The 20,371-nt window shown below is 41.2% G+C and overlaps 1 pseudogene; it reads left to right on the forward strand.

Annotated features, from left to right (window-relative positions):
• The window catches only part of LOC136311652 (4-hydroxybenzoate polyprenyltransferase, mitochondrial-like), a 38,893-nt pseudogene extending 23,342 nt beyond the window's left edge, over nucleotides 1-15,551 (forward strand).
• The last annotated feature ends 4,820 nt before the right edge of the window (nucleotides 15,552-20,371 follow it).

Raw genomic sequence — 20,371 nt, forward strand, 5'->3', positions numbered from 1 at the left:
AGGAGGGAAGACTTCCAAGCTGATTTTACAAAGCATGCATTATTCTAGTTCAAAAACCAGGTAAAGACACTACAAAGAAAGAAAACTATAAGCCAATATCCCTGAAGAATATAGATGCTAAAATACTCAACAAAATATCAGCAAATCAGATCCACCAATACATTGAAAAGATCAAACACCATGGTCAAGTGGGATTTTGCAGGAGAAACAAAGCTGGTACAATATTCACAAACCAATAATCATGATTCAGCCTGACCAAGCAGTGGAGCAATGGATAGAGTGTTGGACTGGGATGTGAAGGACCCAGGTTTGAGACCTTGAGATCAGCAGCTTGAGCATGGGCTCATCTGGTTTGAGCAAAGCTCACCAGCTTGGACCCAAGGTCACTGGCTTGAGCAAGGGGTTACTCGGTCTGCTGAAGGCCCATGGTCAAGGCACATATAAGAAAGCAATCAATGAACAACTAAGGTATCACAATGAAAAACTGATGATTGATGCTTCTCATCTGTCTCCGTTCCTGTCTGTCTGTCCTTATCTATCCCTCTCTCTGACTCTCTCTCCGCCTCTGTAAAAAAAAAAAATCATGATTCATCATATAAACAAAATGAAGGATAAAAATCACATGATTATATCAATAGATGCAGTAAAAACTTTTTTTAAATTATTTTTATTTATTTATTCATTTTAGAGGAGAGAGGGAGAGAGAGAAGGGGGGAGGAGCAGGAAGCCTCAACTCCCACATGTGCCCTGACCAGGCAAGCCCAGGGTTTTGAACCGGCAACCTCAGCATTCCAGGTCGAGGCTTTATCCACTGCGCCACCACAGGTCAGGCCTAGAAAAAACTTTTGATAAAATCTAGCACCCATTTAGGACAAAAACTCTCAGCAAAGTGACCTCAACATAATAAAGGCCATATATGATAAACTGACAACCAACATCATACTCAATGGACAAAAATTAAGTGCAATACCCTTAAGATCAGGAACAAGACAGGGGTGACTCTTTCACCACTCTTATTCGACATAGTACAGGAAGTCCTAGCCACAGCAATTGATAACTAGAAGAAATAAAAGACATCTAATTTGGAAAGAAAGAAGTAAAACTGTCATTATGTGCTGATGACATGATAGTGTACATAGGAAACACTAAAGCAGCGGTTCTCAATGTGTGGGTCGTGACCCTGGCGGGGTCGAATGACCAAAACACAGGGGTCGCCTAAAGCCATCGGAAAATACATATTTATTATACAATACATTTATTATACAACCCACAGGTTGAGAACTGCTGCACTAAAGTCTTTGCCAAAAAACTGCTAGACCTGATAAGTGAGTTCAGCAAAGTGGCAGGACATAAAATTAATATGCAATAATCAGTGGCATTTTTACACACCAATATTGAACTATCAGAAAGACAATTTAAAAATATTACATTTACTGTTTCAAGAACAATAACAACAAAATAAAGTACTTACAAATAAATTTAATCAATGAGTAAAAGACTTATACTCTGAAAATTTTAAGACATTGAAAAAATAAATCAAGGAAAATACAAACAAGTGGAAGCATATACCATGTTCATAGATAGGAAGAATTAGTGTCATTAAAATATCCATGTGACCCAAAGCAATCTATAGATTCAATGCAATTCCTATTAAAATACCAAAGGCATACTTCACAGATATAGAACTAATATTCCAAAAGTTTTTATGGAACCAGAAAAGAAACCTGAATAACCTCAGCAATCTTGAAAATGAAGAACAAAGTGGAAGGTATCCAATTTCCTGATATCAAGCTATACTACAAGGCAGTTACAATCTAAATGTCTGATAGCAGCATAAGAATAAATGTTTGATACTGGCATAAGAAGGGAAGGGGGAAGAGGGGAAGGGATCAATGAAGGTGAAGGGATTATCCAAAATCATATATAGTAGCCTGACCTATGGTGACGCAGTGGATAAAGCTACGACCAGAAACGCTGAGGTCACTGGTTTGAAACCCTGGGCTTTCTTGGTCAAGGCACATATGGGAGTTGATGCTTCCTGCTCTCTCCTCTCTCTCTCTCTCTCTCTTCTCTATAAAATGAATAAATAAAATATTTTTTAAAATTATGCATAACACATAGATACAGACAACAGGGTAGAAACAGGCAGAGGGAAAGGGGGATGGAGTTAGGGGGAGGAGAGGCAAAGGTGGGGGAAATGGGGATAGAAAGAGACTTTGCATGAAACATGGGGGGCACAATGTGGGGTGTAGAGGGTGTTATATTGAGTGGGACACTTGAAACCATGTCAACACAATAAATTTAATTTTAAAATTAAAAAAAAGTAAGAAAAAAAGCAGTGTGACCTTTCATCATCTCTTTATTATCTATCGACCCTGAACTGTGAGCTTCTAAAGTAGGCCTAGAGCTTTCCAAAAATCTGTTAGAATGAGAAGACGAGGAAAAAGAAAATATTTCGAAATTACATATTTGATAAAAGACATATTCAGAATTTGAAAGGACACTGAAAAGGCAATAATAAGAAAATGAACAACTGAATAAAAATGGGCAAAAGATCTGAACAGTCACTTCACCAAACAAAAATATGGAATGTAAATAAGCATATGGAATGATGGTCAACATCATTAGTCATCAGTGAAATGCAAACTAAACCACATTAATTGTCATTGCATATTTATTAAAAATACTTAAAGAAGAAACTGCTCATGCCAAGTATGGGCTAGGATGTAGAGAAACTTGAATTCTAGTACATTCTGGTTCAACCACTTAGGAATAATGTTTGGCAGGTTCTTATTAAGTTAAACCAGTGGTTCTTAAACTTAACTTTTTGAAGTTGGGGTGCATTTAAAATCCTACAAATAATTGTAGGCACACTGTATACAAATTTCTGAGAAATATAATAATTAAGTCAAATATTAAAGAAAAAAAATAAAGTTCAAGTGTGCTTTTATGATAATTAAATGAAATAAATATGACAAAATTAAATTTATTCTGACATTAAAAAACATTTTTTGTTACATTTTTTGAATTATGCTTTTTAGAATTCTTAAAAAGGAGGGGCTAAAAAAATTTAAAAAATGACAAAAAGTTATCTTTTTATATATATAGATACATTCTTAGTAAGATTTAGTAAATTCGACAGGTCCCAGCACAAATGTGTTATGTTTTTTTAATTCTTGTGTTTATGAGAAACATGAGCCTGATGTGTCCTACCAATTTCTTCAATGTTTGGGCATACATTTGAAAGGCAAACTCTCATTTCCTCGCCAATTGAAAATTTCTTCTCTTTTTACTCTTGTGTTGAGTGTAGAAAACCCCCACCATACATATCATGTTAACATTAAACCAAACAAAGGATAGAAGAAACTTGCCTCCAGTCTTTCCGGGGAACATGAGGGGTAGTGTAAACAATCCAGCACCACAGTTTAACAACTTTTGTAACCTATTCAGGCAAGTGAGGTGAGGGATTGGGCAGACTGTCAGTTTACAGCCAATTCCCCATAGCTCTGTCCCCCAAATACCCTTTTGATTTTTTGGTCCCCAACAGGTACATATTTCTCTGGAATACCATAGGGCACACCTGGAAATCTTCTAAGGCACACCAGTGCACCCTGGTGCACACTTTGAGAACCACTGAGTTAAACATACACTTGGCATACAAACCTAGCATTCTTACTCCCTAAATACTTACTCTAGAGAAATGAAAACTTCCACCCACACAAAAACCTGTACAGGGATTTTTTTAAATAATATTTTATAAAATACTATAAGCATATAATAACTGAAAACAACCTAAATGGCTCTGAACTGTGGTCTCACCAAATAATGGAATACTACACAGCAATAAAAAAGAACAACTTATTGATACATGTGAAAACATGAATGAATCTCAGATGTAGTGTGCGAGTGAAAGAAATTAGGCTCAAAAAGCTGACTACTATACAATTCTGTGTAGATGACATTCTTTCAAAAGCAAACTCAATCGTCAAGAGAGAACAGATAGGTGGTTTCCAGGGGCTGGGCAAGGAGGGAGGCATTGACTACAAGAGGCATGGGAGGACTTTTGTAGATGATGGAACCATTCTGCAACTTGACTGTGGTAGTCATCACACATAATCATATGTGTTCGTCCACTCATAGAACTGTAAACTACAAAGGGTGAATTTTCTAGATGTAAATTAAAACTTAATTTTAAAAAGTAGCTGTATAACTTCTTTGTTCTTATTATCTAAACAGATTTTATTTTTGGAAAACAAACCCTTTTTTTTTTTAATTTTCCTAACGTATAGTAAGTCTTAGCCAAACACATTGCTGATAAGAGGTGGATGAAACTTCCAGACTGACCATTATGAGTTCTTTTCCCAAGTTTTTCCCATAGGATTTTTCTCCTCAACGAGTTCCCTTGTGTAGATCTGACTGTAGCTTTCAGGATTATGGGCACCTCTTAAGAATGTCTCAGAATCTTTACTGTTTTTCTCATGTTAATACAACACAAACTCAATAGCAAGACCTGTTTGAGATCTTTTTTCTGAATGCTCTTGAACCCTAGCCCCAGTTCAGCATTTGGAAAGGGCTCAGGAATGATGAAATACGTGCAAATTGAATATGGCTGGTATGACCACATTTACTTGGTGCTTTATGGAATCATGAAGTTTCAAAAAACACCAGTCAAGATCTGATTTTCCTTGTTTGTCAATGAATATGGATTGTGGGGTGGAATCATAGAATCACAGAATGTTCAAGCTGGAAGACTCTTAGAATTTACCTAGTCCAAGTCTTTATTTTACAGAATCAAAAGCTTCGTTGCCTGTTGGCCATTATCTAGTAATGTCAGGCACTCTCTGATCTTACATTCCTTGGGTACAATCCAGACCCAGGTCTGATATGCTGTGCTCATAGAGAAATGCATTCCTTTGGGATAAAGCAAACAAAAAGCCCAGCCACCTATTTTACCAGCAGACAGGAGAATAAAATGTAGTGCTGAGGGTACATCAGCAATCAGCTATGCTGTAGTTCATTAAAATGAAGCTTATTTAAGTAGCCCTTCTGTTTTCCCCCAAGGTCATGCATGCATTTGGGTTCCTTCAAAGTCTCTGTTGGTCCAGGAGAAAAGACTCTTGATTTATTTTATTTTATGGATTTATTTATTGAAATTTAACCACAGTTCAGGTGGAATATCCTGGACATAGAAAAGTTTAATTTTTTTTTAAACAGCTATGCTCAAGTTTACTCTACCTTGTTTGTCCATAGAAGTTTTCTGCAAAGGGAGTTCAAGGCTCTCTCAAAAAAAGGAAGCTTACAGTTAGGGTTTCTGCTACTTTTGGCTTCTCAAGAATAAAGTTAGTGGTAAAACTACAGAACCGCCCAAGTTTGGAGTTCTCACCACCGAATATGAGTGGGTAATATTTGAGAAGGTAGCCTCAGCTGGAGCATAACAAGGCTACTCAACTTAGATGTTTATTTTTCTTCTCTCTCTTAGCCAAATGCAGGAGGTTAGTCTTGTTTATACTGACTGCCCTTCCTCTCTTTGGGGAGGGGGGGGGACCAGCTAAATCACCATCCCAGGGGCATGAATTTCTGCTTGAATTGAACTGGCTGGAGCTCTAAGGTGTGGGACCTCTGGTTGCTGAGAAAACATGTATTTTTTTATTATTTTTTTTATTTGAGAAAACATGTATTTTTATGTCACTCTGAAATATTGCCATTGTTGTTTTGTGTCACTCTGAAATATTGCCAGGGTCCCTGGAAGACTTACATAGTTAAAGTGATTTGGATTCATTGTTTCATTGTTTTCTTTCTTTTTCTTCTTATTTTGAGAGTGTGGATAACTTCTTGTTTGACCAGGAAGGAAAAGCTCTCATGAGAGTGAGCACGCTGCCCTGCCTGGAGAGCGCATGCGTTTCTCTGGCGCGCTGTTACCAGCTCCGTGAAGCCGGCCGGCCTCCGTCGCTCCTCCACTATTCCTCGGAGTTCCCTTCTGGAATTCTTCCTGGGCACACTTCTCTAGCTCCACCTCTCCTGCCCTGGCTGACCAGGTCCTGTGGAGCACGAATGTCCTGGGGCAGCCCTTTGCCCCTGCCATTCTCTGTCACCCAGGTCCTGTCAAGACCCCAGCGCATTTCCCATAATCATGTTCCTTAGACATGGTTTTGTTTTCCCCAGTTCTTTAATCTGATAGCTAAATGCAAGGTAAGCAATACTTGTAGATTTTAACAGTAGCCACCTAGAGACAGTGAATCTGCTATTGCTCTCTGACCTGAAGAAGAATCTTTCAGGGCAAAGCGGGGAAAGCCAGGGAGGTGTCCTACGAGGTGTGAGGCTCCCTTGCTCAGGCGGGCTTTGAACTTACCTACCCATCACCTTGTTCCAGAGCAGTGAAAATTGGACTGTGCTCTTGGGCTGTGTGTGGATTTTTGTGTTCACTCAGGCCTCTGATGTTTGCAGTGACATTCTATTACCCTGGGCCCCACAGAACATCAGCAGTTCTAGGGATCTTCTGGTTTAATGTTGCTTATAATAAGCCTCCTAAATCACAGAATGTGACAAACTCCCATTAAGAGAACAAGCTTTTGAAATACCTATCCAAATGCCAAAGCCACTTAGACTACATATTGATTTAGCCTTAGGAAAAATAAAAGTAGAACAAGACATTGTCTATGAGACATTAAGAGTAAGAAATTACAAGGTAGCTGTTTATTAGCATATTCATCTCCTATTCCACCTTCCCACAAAGAAAGGAGCAACAGAGCAACATTTCTAGTGCAGCAGCACTTGCTCGGACGTGAGGTCCTTCACCTAATGAAAATCCCAGGCTCCAGGCTGAGCTGGAGAAAGCGTCTTGAGTGGCTCAGACCCAGGCCTTTAAGGCAGGGGACGGACATTGTGGTACTTGGTTTGCGGTGCAGAATCTGGAAAAAGTATTGGTTACATATTTGTAACCCTTAGCTAATGAGTCCCAGTCGTCAGAGGCTGAGCTGAACACCACACAGGCAGCAGACCATCAGCTCGCTTCTCATGGAAGCAAAGAAGAGGTCAGCGGAATCAAGACTTGTCTTTTCATGTAACCTGGCCGCTTACTTCCCACTTAATTAGTTACAACACCATTAACACAAAACAAAGGCTTTTATTATTTTTTTAAACAAAATGGTGCCAGAATCCTAGAATTTATTTTCTAAGTGTGTCATTAAGCACGGATATATATATAGGTATGTCTGTATGTATATGTGTGAATGTGTATATACAGTGTGTGTGTGTGTGTGTGTGTGTGTGTGTGTGTGTGTATCAAACTCAAAAGTCAATGCTCAGAGACTCTAGTGGAGACTATTCTCCAGGCTCCCCGGGTTTCTTGCCAGGAAGCATAATGACAGAAGGATATGGTCCATCTTCCCCAGGCCCTGGCCCTGTGTTATTAAAACTAACAGTTATTTGGTACTTTGATGTTTGCAAAGAGCTACATCAAAGTACCAAATTGTAGAATCTAAAGTGGAGGTCCTGACTAGGATTGGAAGGAAAAAGAAGAGACTCATAGGATAACATTTCAGAACATTACTGCTCAGAAGAGCTTTGAGAGTCTCTGAGTCTAGCTAAAGGCTAGTGGTGTGGCCAGTAGAATACTAGTTCTGAGAGATGATATTTTGAAATAAGGTTCCAAGATAAAATAAGTTTGGGAAACATGGAAGTCTCTTTCTCTTTCCAGAGATTCACAGTGCATAGTAACATGTTAGAGTCCCTTAGGAATCCTAAAAAACAAAGGAAAAAGGAAAAAAGAAAATGAAAAGAATTAAATTGACTTTGTTTTAATGCAGAATTTATGGAAGCCAAAGCCTTAAAGTTACATAGCTAAGTTGGCACACTCCCATCTCACGATTACAAGCTTCAGATCATTATGTAACTTGCGAAAGTTTGTGACATCCTACTCCCTTCCTGACTCACAACTGAGGAGATGTGGAGTTTTGACTGGGCCTGCGTCTGCACTCGGCACTATCTGACAGATGTTCTGTGATTTCCCATCTGAAGAGAAGGCAACAGCAGCATATGTGCTCATTGAAAGAAGTGTTGAAGTTTGAAGTGTGTTTGAGCTCTTACATCTGGGAGGGCTTTGGTTCTGCTGCCCACACGTGAGTGCAGGGAAAGACAAGATGGCTGTAGTCAAGGCCAGCCCCAAGCAAGTCAGTAAAGAGGTGACATGTACCTTCAGAAAGCTCTGCGATTTTTTGTTGTTGTTTTGTTTGTTTGTTTTGTTTTTGGATTTCATTTTATTTTTAATCCCTTCACTTCCCCGGTGACTTTTAATAAAAATTCTGCTATGGCAGCATTTATTTATGTTAAAATGTAAATGATTGCTAACTATAAAGTGTTACCTATTCTACAGGGATTTACATTTTAGTCTAAAGCCTGTGCTAAGGAAATAAAACTGTGAGAGTGTATCTTGAAAGCAAAGAGTGGGTTGGGGAGAATTTATAGAAAGGTATATGGAACCTGAAAACCATATTAGATAAATAAATATCTATTCTATGTTTGAATAAGTATAGCCCGTACTATAAAAATACACATTTCTAGTCCTACCCAATATAATACATATGCCTTGACGTTTTATTTTAGGTTTTCTGATAAAGCACCTCTTTTCACAGGGTGAGTTAGATTGGTAAACCTCTAAGGAACAAACAGTATGACTTGACTATTTACACATGACCCCTGCCTTCTACTACCTCGGGATATGAGGGTGCTTGCTCAGTCCTGCACACTCATTCATTCCCTAGTAGTGAGTAAGCTGTCATGTACCAAGCTTGGGGTGAAGACCCAGGGACATGGAGATACCTAAGTCATGGCTTTGCACTTAAGGAGCATTTACCTTCAAGAGGGGACATTCATGAGTTCACGTAAATTGATAACGGTAATGTGCTAATTTCTGTGGTGGAGACATGTACCAGCAATAGTGGAGTAGATTTTCATGTTAAGGTCTTTTGAGCTTTTTTGATGAAATCAATTCTGTCTGATAGCACTTCTATAGAACTCCAATGTTGTGCTATTCTTCAGATCCTTAAACTCGGTCAGAGTCTTGGCTAGGGCTTAAAACATAGATCAGTGTGCCTGCATGATATGGTGTGTGAGGTGAAAAAGCACCTCCTTCTGAAGTGTGAAAAAGAAAGGCTCTTAACATGAATAACTTTTGGCAAAACTTACTTTCTCTAAAACAAAGAGACTTTTAGCAGAACTTACTTTTTCTGAAAAGACTCCCTATTCCTGGCCTTGGGGATAGTTTCCCAGGCTGTGGCCTTGAGCTAGCTTTGCAAAGTTGCAGGTGTTCTCAGAATGTTTCTCCCTCAATTAACTCTATCGATAAGCATTGGAAGAAAGCTTGTTTCACTGCTTTGTTTTATTGCTATACTTTCTCTCCTCCCCATTCCTCAGTCAATATGTAATTTTCCCTTTAAAAACCAGCCCCAAGGTCCTGGCCAGTTGGCTCAGTGGTAGAGCGTCGGCCTGGCGTGCAGGAGTCCTGTGTTCAATTTCCGGCCAGGGCACACAGGAGAAGTGCCCATCTGTTTCTCCACCCCTCCCCTCTCCTTCCTCTCTTGTCTCTCTCTTCCCCTCCCGCAGCCAAGGCTTCCTTGGAGCAAAGTTGGCCGGGGCGCTGGGGGTGGTTCTATGGCCTCTGCCTCAGGCGCTAGAATGGCTCTGGTTGCAACAGAGCAACGCCCCAGATGGGCAGAGCAGCGCCCCCTGGTGGGCATGCCGGGTGGATCCTGGTCAGGTGCATGTGGGAGTCTGTCTGACTGCCTCCCCATTTCCAACTTCAGAAAAATACAAAAAATAAAAAATAAATAAAAGCCAGTCCCAAATTATATTCCCTGCTGCATTGATTTGAATGACTTAGGTCTCCATGTGGTCACGCAGCTGGGTTATTAAAGACTCCCTAATTTGGCTAATTGATTGTGTGGTAAGACGTTTGTTTCTTGCTGTTCTGATACAACACTTCTAGCATCATAAATGGCATGAGCTTTTAAGGTGATGTGTTTTAAGGTGTTTATGTTGGTGTGAAGTCTTTTGATACTGGAAAGAGATAACATTCTAACTTAGGGAAAACTATAGCTTTGAAAATTAAGAATTACTTAAGAACCAACAACTTTTGAGAAACACACAGTGGGAAAAAAAATGCCTTAATTTTTTTTTTTATGCAAAAAGATACCATTTAATGAGGTCATTAGGCTCTGGCATCTTTGGGCTAATTTGTGCAACTAAAGTACCGACATATTAGTTGAGTACATCATGAAGAATTGACATGGGAGAAGTCATCCAGGCTTCCTTCCTCAGCACCCTGTGGGATATCTCAGTCATGCACAACTCTGGAAGGGGGATGCAAGTGGTGACCAGTGCCCCAGGAGTTATGCAATGTGGGAACAATACTCTATGAGTGTCTTGGTTTACTCCGTGTCCCTCTGTTTACACATCTGCCACCTTGGCATGGCTCCCTCTGAGAAGCAGTAGTGGAACAGTTTACTGTTCAGATTTCGAAGCACGCACATTTAGTTTTGAACCATGGCTCTTTCCCTCACTAGCTGTGCGACCTACGGAATGGGGAAAATTAAACCCAATGCACCGTAAGATCATGCAGGTGAATCCCTTCGCACTTGTCTTGGGCTGTACAAATAAATGTAAATTATTATTATTAGAACCTTATGTGCTTGTGACTCAGCAATATGAAATGACTTATCCAAAGTCCATGGCTAGTCAGTAATAGTCAAAATTAATTTCGTGCTGATCTTACTAAAATCCCGGGAACTTGCTCAATAGATTTTTATGTTTTAAAACCATCTTGAACATCCATAGCGTGAGACTTCATTTGGGGTTTTGGTCCTTCTCCTTTTATTATTTTTTACTCTCACACTATGACATACTTTTTGCATAGATTTCAATAGTTTTGGCACGAGACTTTGAACACAGCTTCACAGTTGGTTTTTACAAAGTCTGCTGTCCATAGAGCTAAACCCGCAGTGAATTGTGTCGTTACTCAGCTCAGACCTTCTGGAATCTCTTCTACTATTTATGTCTGTGAACCTCCCTCTCCTGTCTATTGGTTTTCTTCCAACTGTCCTCACTTGCTACTGGCTTCTGGAGCCTCATGTGTGCAGGCAGCCACAATGCCCACAATTTATGCTCCCTGATCCCTCCACTCCCTGCAACCCTTGGCCAATGAATACCTGTGCAGGAATATGAAAGTCTAGCCCCCAGTGCCTCTAGTTGGGATTTACTCTAAAATGTAATGTAGGTTCTGGCATTCCTCTTCGGGCTAGGCTGAAGTTTGAAATCCCCCCTTTGCTTGGCTGTTTCCTCTTCCCTGTTTAACTTGCTCATTTGTGAGTGAATTCTGTCTCAAGGTCTGCTTCTAGTACTACAGGCCTAAGACACCCATGCGTGCTTTTGCTGACCTATCAATAAAGGAGAACCTTGTTTAAGAATAATCCATGTTCTGCTTTACGTACACATTTTCCCATAATAGAAACTTTTCAAAGTGGAATGAAACTGTTTCTCTGAGATCACGTATGTAAAAACTCTTCGTATGCTGCGGGAGCTTTAGAAGTGCTAGTTATTATTACCCAAAATGGATTCAGGTTAGAGAACAGAAATCTGACCTGTGAAATACACATCACAGTTTTCTTTTCTTGGCTTTCAACTGCATGGGAAGTTTCCACTTCTATTTCTAACCGCTTAGTTTTTCTGATTGTATTGGGCCAGCATTCTCAGAGAAAGGGAGGGAGGGTTGAAATATTTAGAGTACCCAAGGTTAGACATAGAGTATGTCATATGAGGGTTGTAGATTATTCTTTTTCATAATATTTAATTTGCCTTTATTCTTTAATTTATGATAGGTTTTACTATATGAAAGTATGTAACAGCTTATATTTAATTATATGTGTCAACTGTTTTTCTTATCTATCTCCCCTTATGTTCAAGATAGAAGAGACTTTAGCCCTTAATTTGAAAACAACAAAGGGACAAAGAAAAACAAGCTTACTACAAACAAGAATGTTCCTCTATGATATGAGTTAATACAAAGCTATTTTCAGTTAATCTTCCTAGTGCCTTCATTTAAAGATTGTGATACAAATACTTTTTCATGAAAAAAAACAACAAAATAAATTAAGAAGTTCATTTATTTCTTGTATATTTTTCTGTGGTTTCTGCAGCACCACAATACCTTTGGTCATTGCATTTGTAGTGGTTTCATCAGGACTGAGATGAGATTGTCTACCAAGGAGAGGCTGGAAGTTCTCCACCTGCAGGCATTGCTGGTCAGCATTTGTCCTCTATTCTCACAACCCACCATGTTTTCTGGAATAATAAATGTGCTCTTGAGTAGCCCTTGCAGTCATGGATGCTGAAACCCCAAACCAGTCATTTTACTTCTTTTATAAGATGTTGATTCTGTAACTTGCAACTAGCAATAGAGCTCAAGGGAGAGCCTCCCATCCCCAGCTTACAATCCTGCTTATCTCTGGCCATAGCCGAGAGGTCCCGATTGTAGAGATTCTGACAAGTTGATATTGGGATAACCACTTTTCTTTCCCCACATGGGCCACTTCAGGATTTACCTCTGACTTAGAGTTGGTTGAGAGACATTTGCAGACCACAGCCAAGTGGAGGAATAGATACCATTGCCCTGGAGGTCCTGGGCTGAGCCCCAGGAGCGTGTGCCCACACAGAGTTGGGCTAGAGGTCCTGGACTAAGGGTGACGCATAGTGCATGAGAGACTCTCAGACCAATGCAATCGGATTTTCTTTCATTCTTTCCCAGTGTTTATCCAATTGTAAACTCTGTACTCTTATTTGAACAATTATTATATTTGTTATCAGTAAGCCAGACTGAGAAGTTCCTGAGTAATCCATTTGGTAATAATAACAATAATAAAATCACTGTTGGAATATATAATTGTTATTCTGAGGAAAATATGAAGAATAAAATGATTCTCTTTCTGACAACACTAGTTCATCTTTTCTCTCATTTTGTGCTTATAATTCTGGCTTGAAATCCCAGATCAGTGTTCCCTGCCAAAATGTACAGTCTCTATTTGTGCCTGAATAGCTCAGGATAGTTTTCTCAGTTTCAAGGAGAACTCCCTTGTTCCATCCAAAGGATTATAGACCTCAGTGTGTATCTTGCTGCTGAGCTCAAGATTCTTGTGTGTGTGTGTGTGTGTGTGTGTGTGTGACACAGAGATAGAGACAGAGAGAGGGACAGATAGGGACAGAGAGACAGGAAGGGAAAGAGATGAGAAGCATCAATTCTTCATTGCAACACCTTAGTTGTTCATTGATTGCTTTCTCATATGTGCTTTGACTGGGAGGCTATAGCAGATCAAGTTACCCCTTGCTCAAGCCAGTGACATTGGGCTCAAGCTGGCGACCTTGGGGTTTTGAACCTGAGTCCTCTGCATCCCAGTCCGATGCTCTATCTACTGTGCCACTGCCTGGTCAGGTGACCTCAAGATTCTTATAAGCCAGTTTCAGTTTGCTGTGACTTATCTGAGGTTTTCTACTGCATCTCAATCCACCCTTTGTTTGTACATATTTTCAGAAGTGAACATTTCAGGGGAGTGCACATGCCATGAACACTACTTGGATGAGCTCAAAGGCCCTGGGTATAATGAAATCCTCAGAGAAGACTGTTTCTGAATTGCATGAGCAAGTTTTATTGAATTACGTTCTGATTTTTTAATGGACAGCCTCATTTGTATTGTATTTGTCATGAGCAATGCAACTGATACTATTTGGACATATCCACAGACTATCGGCTATATACTATCGGCTTGTAGATAAGTCGGGATTGAAATATCATATTTCCCTACTGAAGCGTACCTGACTCCAAGCTGTTGGCACAGAGCTTCAGTAATCGGTTAGAGAAAGAGGTACTTACCAGGGGACTGCAGTCACTTGTGGACCATTGTGGGCAATGTGAACTCATAATCCAAAATGCAGCCATTTCATCCTTGTTTGCGATTTTTCATCTGAGGTTATAGAAGCGTATAACCTGCTTCATCTAGTGGCCCAAAGCCACATACACACACACCTCAGTTTGTCTTCAGGTTTAGCCTAATGGCTGCTGCTTGAAAGAAGAGTCAGAACGGGAGTCGTGGCAGGCAGAATTGAGTTAATTAAATGGTGACAGAAGGAGATTTGACTTTGGGTTGTGAACACACAACACAATATACAGATGATACATTACAGAATTGTACACTTAAAACTTATGTAATTTTAATCAATGTCACCCAATAAATTTAATAATTTTTTAAAGTTCAAGTTTCTAGGCATAACCGTGAGGCTCAAGTGAGTGGCCACCCTGGGTGATGTTGGGGCTTGTGTTGTGTTGGCACTGCCTGTGGGCCTGGCGGAGTTGCGGATTCTGCACCCCACCCTCTGCAGCTTTATGTGCATCTCACACAGCTGGACAAGCCCGTTGGAACCTGGCTGCTGTGTCTGCCATGTACCTGGAGCACTGGTTTGGCAGCTGAACCGGGTTGTTTTCCAGATTGTTCCATGTTACCCCTCTTTGGCACTAAACTGTTCTTTTTTTTTTTTTTAACTTTAATTTTTATTTATTTATTTATTCATTTTTTTTTTAGAGAGGGGAGAGAGAGGGAGAGAGAGGAGAGAGAGACAGAGAGAGAGAGAAGGGGGGAGGATCTGGAAGCATCAACTCCCATATGTGCCTTGACCAGGCAAGCCCAGGGTTTTGAACTGGCGACCTCAGCATTTCCAGGTCGACGCTTTATCCACTGTGTCACCACAGGTCAGGCGGCACTGAGCTGTTCTGATGCGTGGAGCAGGCTGTACTATTAATGACATGTGGGACCGGGACTAGGATACGTCGTTTACAAGAACAGCAAATTGCCCAACAGCTCCTGGTGACTTTCAACATTTCAGTCCTTCCTTTTTGTAGGGGGGCAGCTGAAGCGGCATTGCGTGTTCTGTGTGGGAATGACCACAGTACAGCTCTTGGAGCAGCATCCTTACTTCTTGTCATCACATACCCGCTAATGAAAGGAATTAGTTACTGGCCTCCATTAGCCTGGGGTTCACTTTTAATTGAGGAGCATTACTTGGATGGGCTGCTGTCAAGGGCTCCTGTGAGCCATCTGTTTGTTTCTTTATTTTTCTGGAATTATGTGGACTCTAATATATCACATGATCCACGCAACAGGAGAAGAGGGATGATGCTCTGATTCATGTTAATTCCAGGGCACAACGGTTTCATGGAAACACCGAGGGCTGGCTCACTGACCTCAGTGGAGCAATGCTCGGGTCGCTGAGTCTGGGGGGAGTGAACAGTGGTCAGACTGTGCCCTACTACACTGCTCTGGCTGCTATCGGAGCCCATCTGACTCACCAGATTTACTCTACACAGCCACAAATCCGAGGATTGTTAGGGTAAATTTGCCTCCAACTGAACATTAGGACTAATAGATGTTTTAGGGATTATCCTTGCAAACTTGTGGAAAATAATGAATGCAGATGAAACAAAGAAACAGCTAAATTGTAGAATAGATAATTAGCAAATGGAGTTTATATAGAAATTTTTAAATCAAATTTTTATAAAACACTCTCAGATTTTGTTGCTATATAATTAGCTTTGATTAAGAGTCTTACAGTATGTTAAAGAACTAAGAGGTCCTGGACAGTTGGTTCAGTGGTAGAGCGTCGGCAGGTGTGTGGATGTCCCAGATTCGATTATCGATTAGGGCAAACAAGAGAAGTGCCCTTCTGTTTCTCCACCCCTCCCCCTTTTGCTCCTCTCTCTCGCTCTCCCTCCTGCAGTCATGGCTCCACTGGAATGAGTTGGCCCCGGGGCCAAGGATGGCTCCATGGCTTCTGCCTCAGACGCTAAGAAGAGTTCCGTTGCTGAGTAAAGCAGCAATGCCCCAGATGGGCAGAGCATCACCCCCTAGTGGGCTTGCCAGGTCAATCCCCGTTGGGGATGCATGTGGGAGACTGTCTCTATCTCCCCTTCTCTCACTGAATTAAAAAAAATAGAATTAAGAATCAGATGAAGACATAGTGCAAATTTGCCTGGATTTTAGTTCAAGTATTTTATAGCAAAATTCTTCCTCTGTCACAGAAACCTGAGACTCTTCTGGATTTGAGATGGCATTGAGTATTTAAGTTGATGTGTTCTTCTGCTCGTTATAATTTGTATCTTTAGTTTGGAAATTGTGTGAGTTTGGGCACTTTAGAAGAAGCCTAATGTGTATCTCATCTAAATGAGTGTCTATAGGAAAAATGGACTCTTTTTTTAGGGGAAAATCAAAGCTGCTATGTAAAACAAACAAACAAACAAAAAATAGTTTCTGCTCCTAATGTAGGTCTAGATTTGGGATATTCTGCTGCATGGAGTTATGTTTATTAAGTATTTTGTGCCAGGCAGTGTGCCATGTGCTGGGAATACAAGGATGACTGGGTGCCTCTGTCTGCCAAGGGCCGTTAATTCTGATGAGAGGGGAGACACAGACAAAACATTTCAATGCCATTTGATCAGTGCTATGCACAGGGCGTGGCAGACGCTCACTTGACACCCTCTCTGTAGTCTGTAGAGTCCTGATTTCCTGGAGGTTGGCAGGGTGCCCCGCTAAATCCTCACGTCCTTAGGCTCCCTTAATTCCCGGTGTAGTTGTGTGACAGAGATCTGATGAGTGGGATGTACACACAAGTCTGATAGGGATTTCCTTGGAGCTGCTACCCTGGGAAATAGGGATTATCACAAGGAACACGGCCCTTCTCCTTTTTTCTTACTTTGAACATGAACATCATGCCCACTGATGTGGTAGCCATTTAAAAAATATGTATATATTTAAGGTATGCAACATGATGTTTAGATACACGTATACATAGTGAAGTGATTCTTGTGATCAAGTTAATTAGCGTATCCTTCTCCTCACATAGTTACAATTTTTTTTTGTGGTCAGAGTACCTGAAATCTCTCCTAGTAAATTTCCAGTATACAATACAGTATTAGATAACTATAGTCATTATGCTGTACATCAGATCTCTAGACTTGTTCATCTTACATAACTGCAATTTTGTACCCTTTGATCAATATCATCCTACCTGCTCCTTCCATGCTCCTGGTATCTACTGTTCTATTTTCTGCTTCTATGTAGATTCCATGTATAAATGAGATCAGACAATATTTTTCCTCCTGTGTCTGGTTTAATTCACTTAGCTTTAATGCTCCCCCCCCCACCACCTATGTTTATCTATATTGTTGCAAAGGGCAGGATTTCTTTCCTTTGTGAGTGTTGGGCAGATAAAATGTATTATGCTCACTTTGTTAAGATGGCTCCGCTGCCCACGTGAGGCCATCGCCCAGGTGATATTAATGTGTGTTGAGAATCCTTGTAGCCTGGGGCTTGGTTTTGGGGTTAAGCCTTTCCCACCCTTTTTGATGTGGGGTGGTACAATCCAATCATGCCTCAGAGAAGTGACTTTGTATTAGAGACTTCCCTATTTGGTATATTGGATTAGAGGTTGTGAAGCTACAATATAAAATGGGGGCAGAACAGAGTTTGTGCTCTTGGTTCCTGAGATTATCATTAGAAGAGAGAGCAGAGGAGAGCAGAGAAAGGCCACGTGGAGGAGGCCAGGAGAAGCAGCCAAGATGGTGGAGTGCTGAGTGAGATGCCAGTTTGTGCAGAGTTTGTATCTGGGATGAGGAAGGAGATGGGGAACTGAGGAGAATAAGTCTGGTGAGCTAGAAACCTTTGATTCTAGGAAACTTGGATAAGTCAGTAGCTTTGTGAGCACTGAATGTGACTGGGTTTTGGAGCCCAGAGTGTATTTTTACTTGCCTGCTGGGTGCAAGCTAGAATTAAAGACTATGGCCCATCAGTATTTGGCTCCGCTGTTTCTTTACCGACTGTCCGAATCCAATGCGAACCTGCATGTGAATGGCCACGATGGCGGCTCCTGGCCTTACAGTGAGGCTGAGTAATACTCTTTGTTTCCCTCTCTCTATACCACATTTTCTTTATTCATTCATCCCCTGATCAGCAGCCCTCTTGTTTAGAGATGTCATTAAACTCTGAATGAATGCCAGCTGCCATCTAACTCCAAAATCTTGTTATGTGAAAAAAAACCCACACATCTGCATTTGTATTGAGCTGCCCTCAGGCAGGTTTTCTGCTACTTGCAACCAAAGACACTCTTAAACAAGGCAGCTCCTATGGGTGGGAGAGAAAAGATACATTTCTTGTAGAATACTAAGTAGCTGAGAGGAAACACTGTGCCCTCTGTTGTGTGGGAAGGATGTTTGGCAAAATGCCTCTTAATTTTCAATGAAGACATTCTCATCTGTCGCCTCTACGTCAGAACACCACTCAGGTTCCAATGAAACGGGACAGAAAATGTGGGTGGACCTGCCTCCCGGGAGATTTGAGTCTAATTTGAGACATGTTCTCCCAGAGTCTTCCATGAACTAAAGACAGCCTGCAAGCAAGGGCCAAACGAGTCACGGTGTCACGTGAGTGAATCCACGTGTCCAGGGAATCTAGGTTGGGAACGCACAGTTTCCTCTGACTTAGATCACACCAGAGCCATCCACAGTCCACATGTCAGGTTGAACCCTTGCCATGTTTTTCAGAAGCAGGGCCTTAGAAACCCTGACTGGGGCCAGATTCACATCTACGCAGCTGCCAAGACTAACAGACCGGTAGACAGTCTTTTTGCTGCCCTCGCAACTCCAAAGAGATACCTGCTTTTTCCAGTAATCACTTCTCTCTGTGTGTCTTGCCCTTTTCTTTCGCCGGCACAAGTTGAGAGACTCACAGACGGCTTTGGGGAAAATAACTGCTTGTTCTCAAACAAGCTGTTTGGGAAAGGCGTTCCCACTCCCTCCCTCCCTCTCTCAGAGCTCTTGGCCCGCCTCCGCCCTGTCTCCAGGAGATCATGATGCTGCTGCCTCACTTTGCAAGTCCCCATACCTTTCAGCAGTCCTGCTAGCAGCCTGAGCTTCTGGCGTTTACGTTTTTCTTCTAAGCAGCTTGGCAGATTGGAGCCTTTGCCTTTATGTTCTAAAGCCTGACTTTCCATTTCTAGGCTGAAGGGGCGTTCAGCATTGTGCACATGAACCCAAAGACTGAAGGGAATGTCCCCCCACCCACTCCCTCCTCCCACGCTTACCTGTAACCTCTGAGGTGTGGCTCAGGGTGCAAAACAAACCACCAAGTGAGCTGGTTTAAACCGGAGCCTCATTCATGAGAAGATGAGAAGAGAAGCCTTAGGAGACCCCTGAAAATGCTATGTTTCTGATGGAAAACAAGGGCAAGTATAGTTTTTGTTCCCAGGTTTAGTTTCAGTGGAGTGGAGCAAGATGAGGAGACCAGGGATTTTAAAGCAATTGCTTAGGACAAAAAGCTAATCAACATGTTGTCAATGATGAAAATAACCATTGCAATAAAAGGCAAGTGATAACTGGCCTTGACCAGGTAGTCAGTTGGGTAGCATCACCCTGACATGACAACTTCGATCCCCGGTCAGAAGATATACAAGACTCAACCAATGACAGCATAAAGAAGTGGAACAACAGACCCTCCCCTCTCTAAATGTTAATTTTAAAAACAGGCAAGTGACATCTGACATTCATAAGAGACCAGGGATGTGATAAAACATGGTGTTATCTCTGGGTTTTCGTCATCACTGAAATTAGCGGGAACTGCTCCTGCACGCCTCTGCTTCCACGGAAGTTCTCTTTATGTGTCTCTTTAAGTTTAGTTTCTTCACTGGTATCTTTGGATACATATTAATGTTCTTCTAAAGGTTTTTGAAGCTCATATGAATTGATATCTTTGAAAAAACTTTATAATCTCACAGTTCATTTTTCCTTCCCTCTCTCCTCTTTTCCCGGCCTTCCCTTCCTTTCTCTTTCCCTCCCTTCTATTCTTTTTTTTCCCCTTCTTCCTTTACTTTTTTTCACTAAAAATTCTATCCAAGAGGCAAATAAGAAAAGTCTTTTATAAAACAAAAGGCAGTAATGCAAAGCTCAGAGAGACAGAAGTCAATACCTCTTTCCAAGCATGACTAGTTGTCAGGGTAGAGAGGGGACAGAACTGGGTAAAACTGTTTAACCTGTGACGCATTTTGGTTACATTTGCCTTTACAGAGTTTTAAAGAAACAACTCTCTGTTTTTAGAATTTACAGGGTGAACATACTCTGCGTATTTTCCTCCTCTCTCTCTTTCCTTTGGGAGGGAGGGTTGAATTCAGAGTTAAAAATTGAGGCTTCTAGACATCACAGAATGGGTAGGTACAGCCTTTTGGAAAACTGAGGCTGCATATAACTAGAACTTGCGTTCAGGGCTTCAGAGGAAAGGGCATCTGGTTC

The sequence above is a fragment of the Saccopteryx bilineata genome, chromosome 8 (assembly GCF_036850765.1).
Source record: "Saccopteryx bilineata isolate mSacBil1 chromosome 8, mSacBil1_pri_phased_curated, whole genome shotgun sequence".
NCBI classification, from domain to species: Eukaryota; Metazoa; Chordata; class Mammalia; order Chiroptera; family Emballonuridae; genus Saccopteryx; species Saccopteryx bilineata.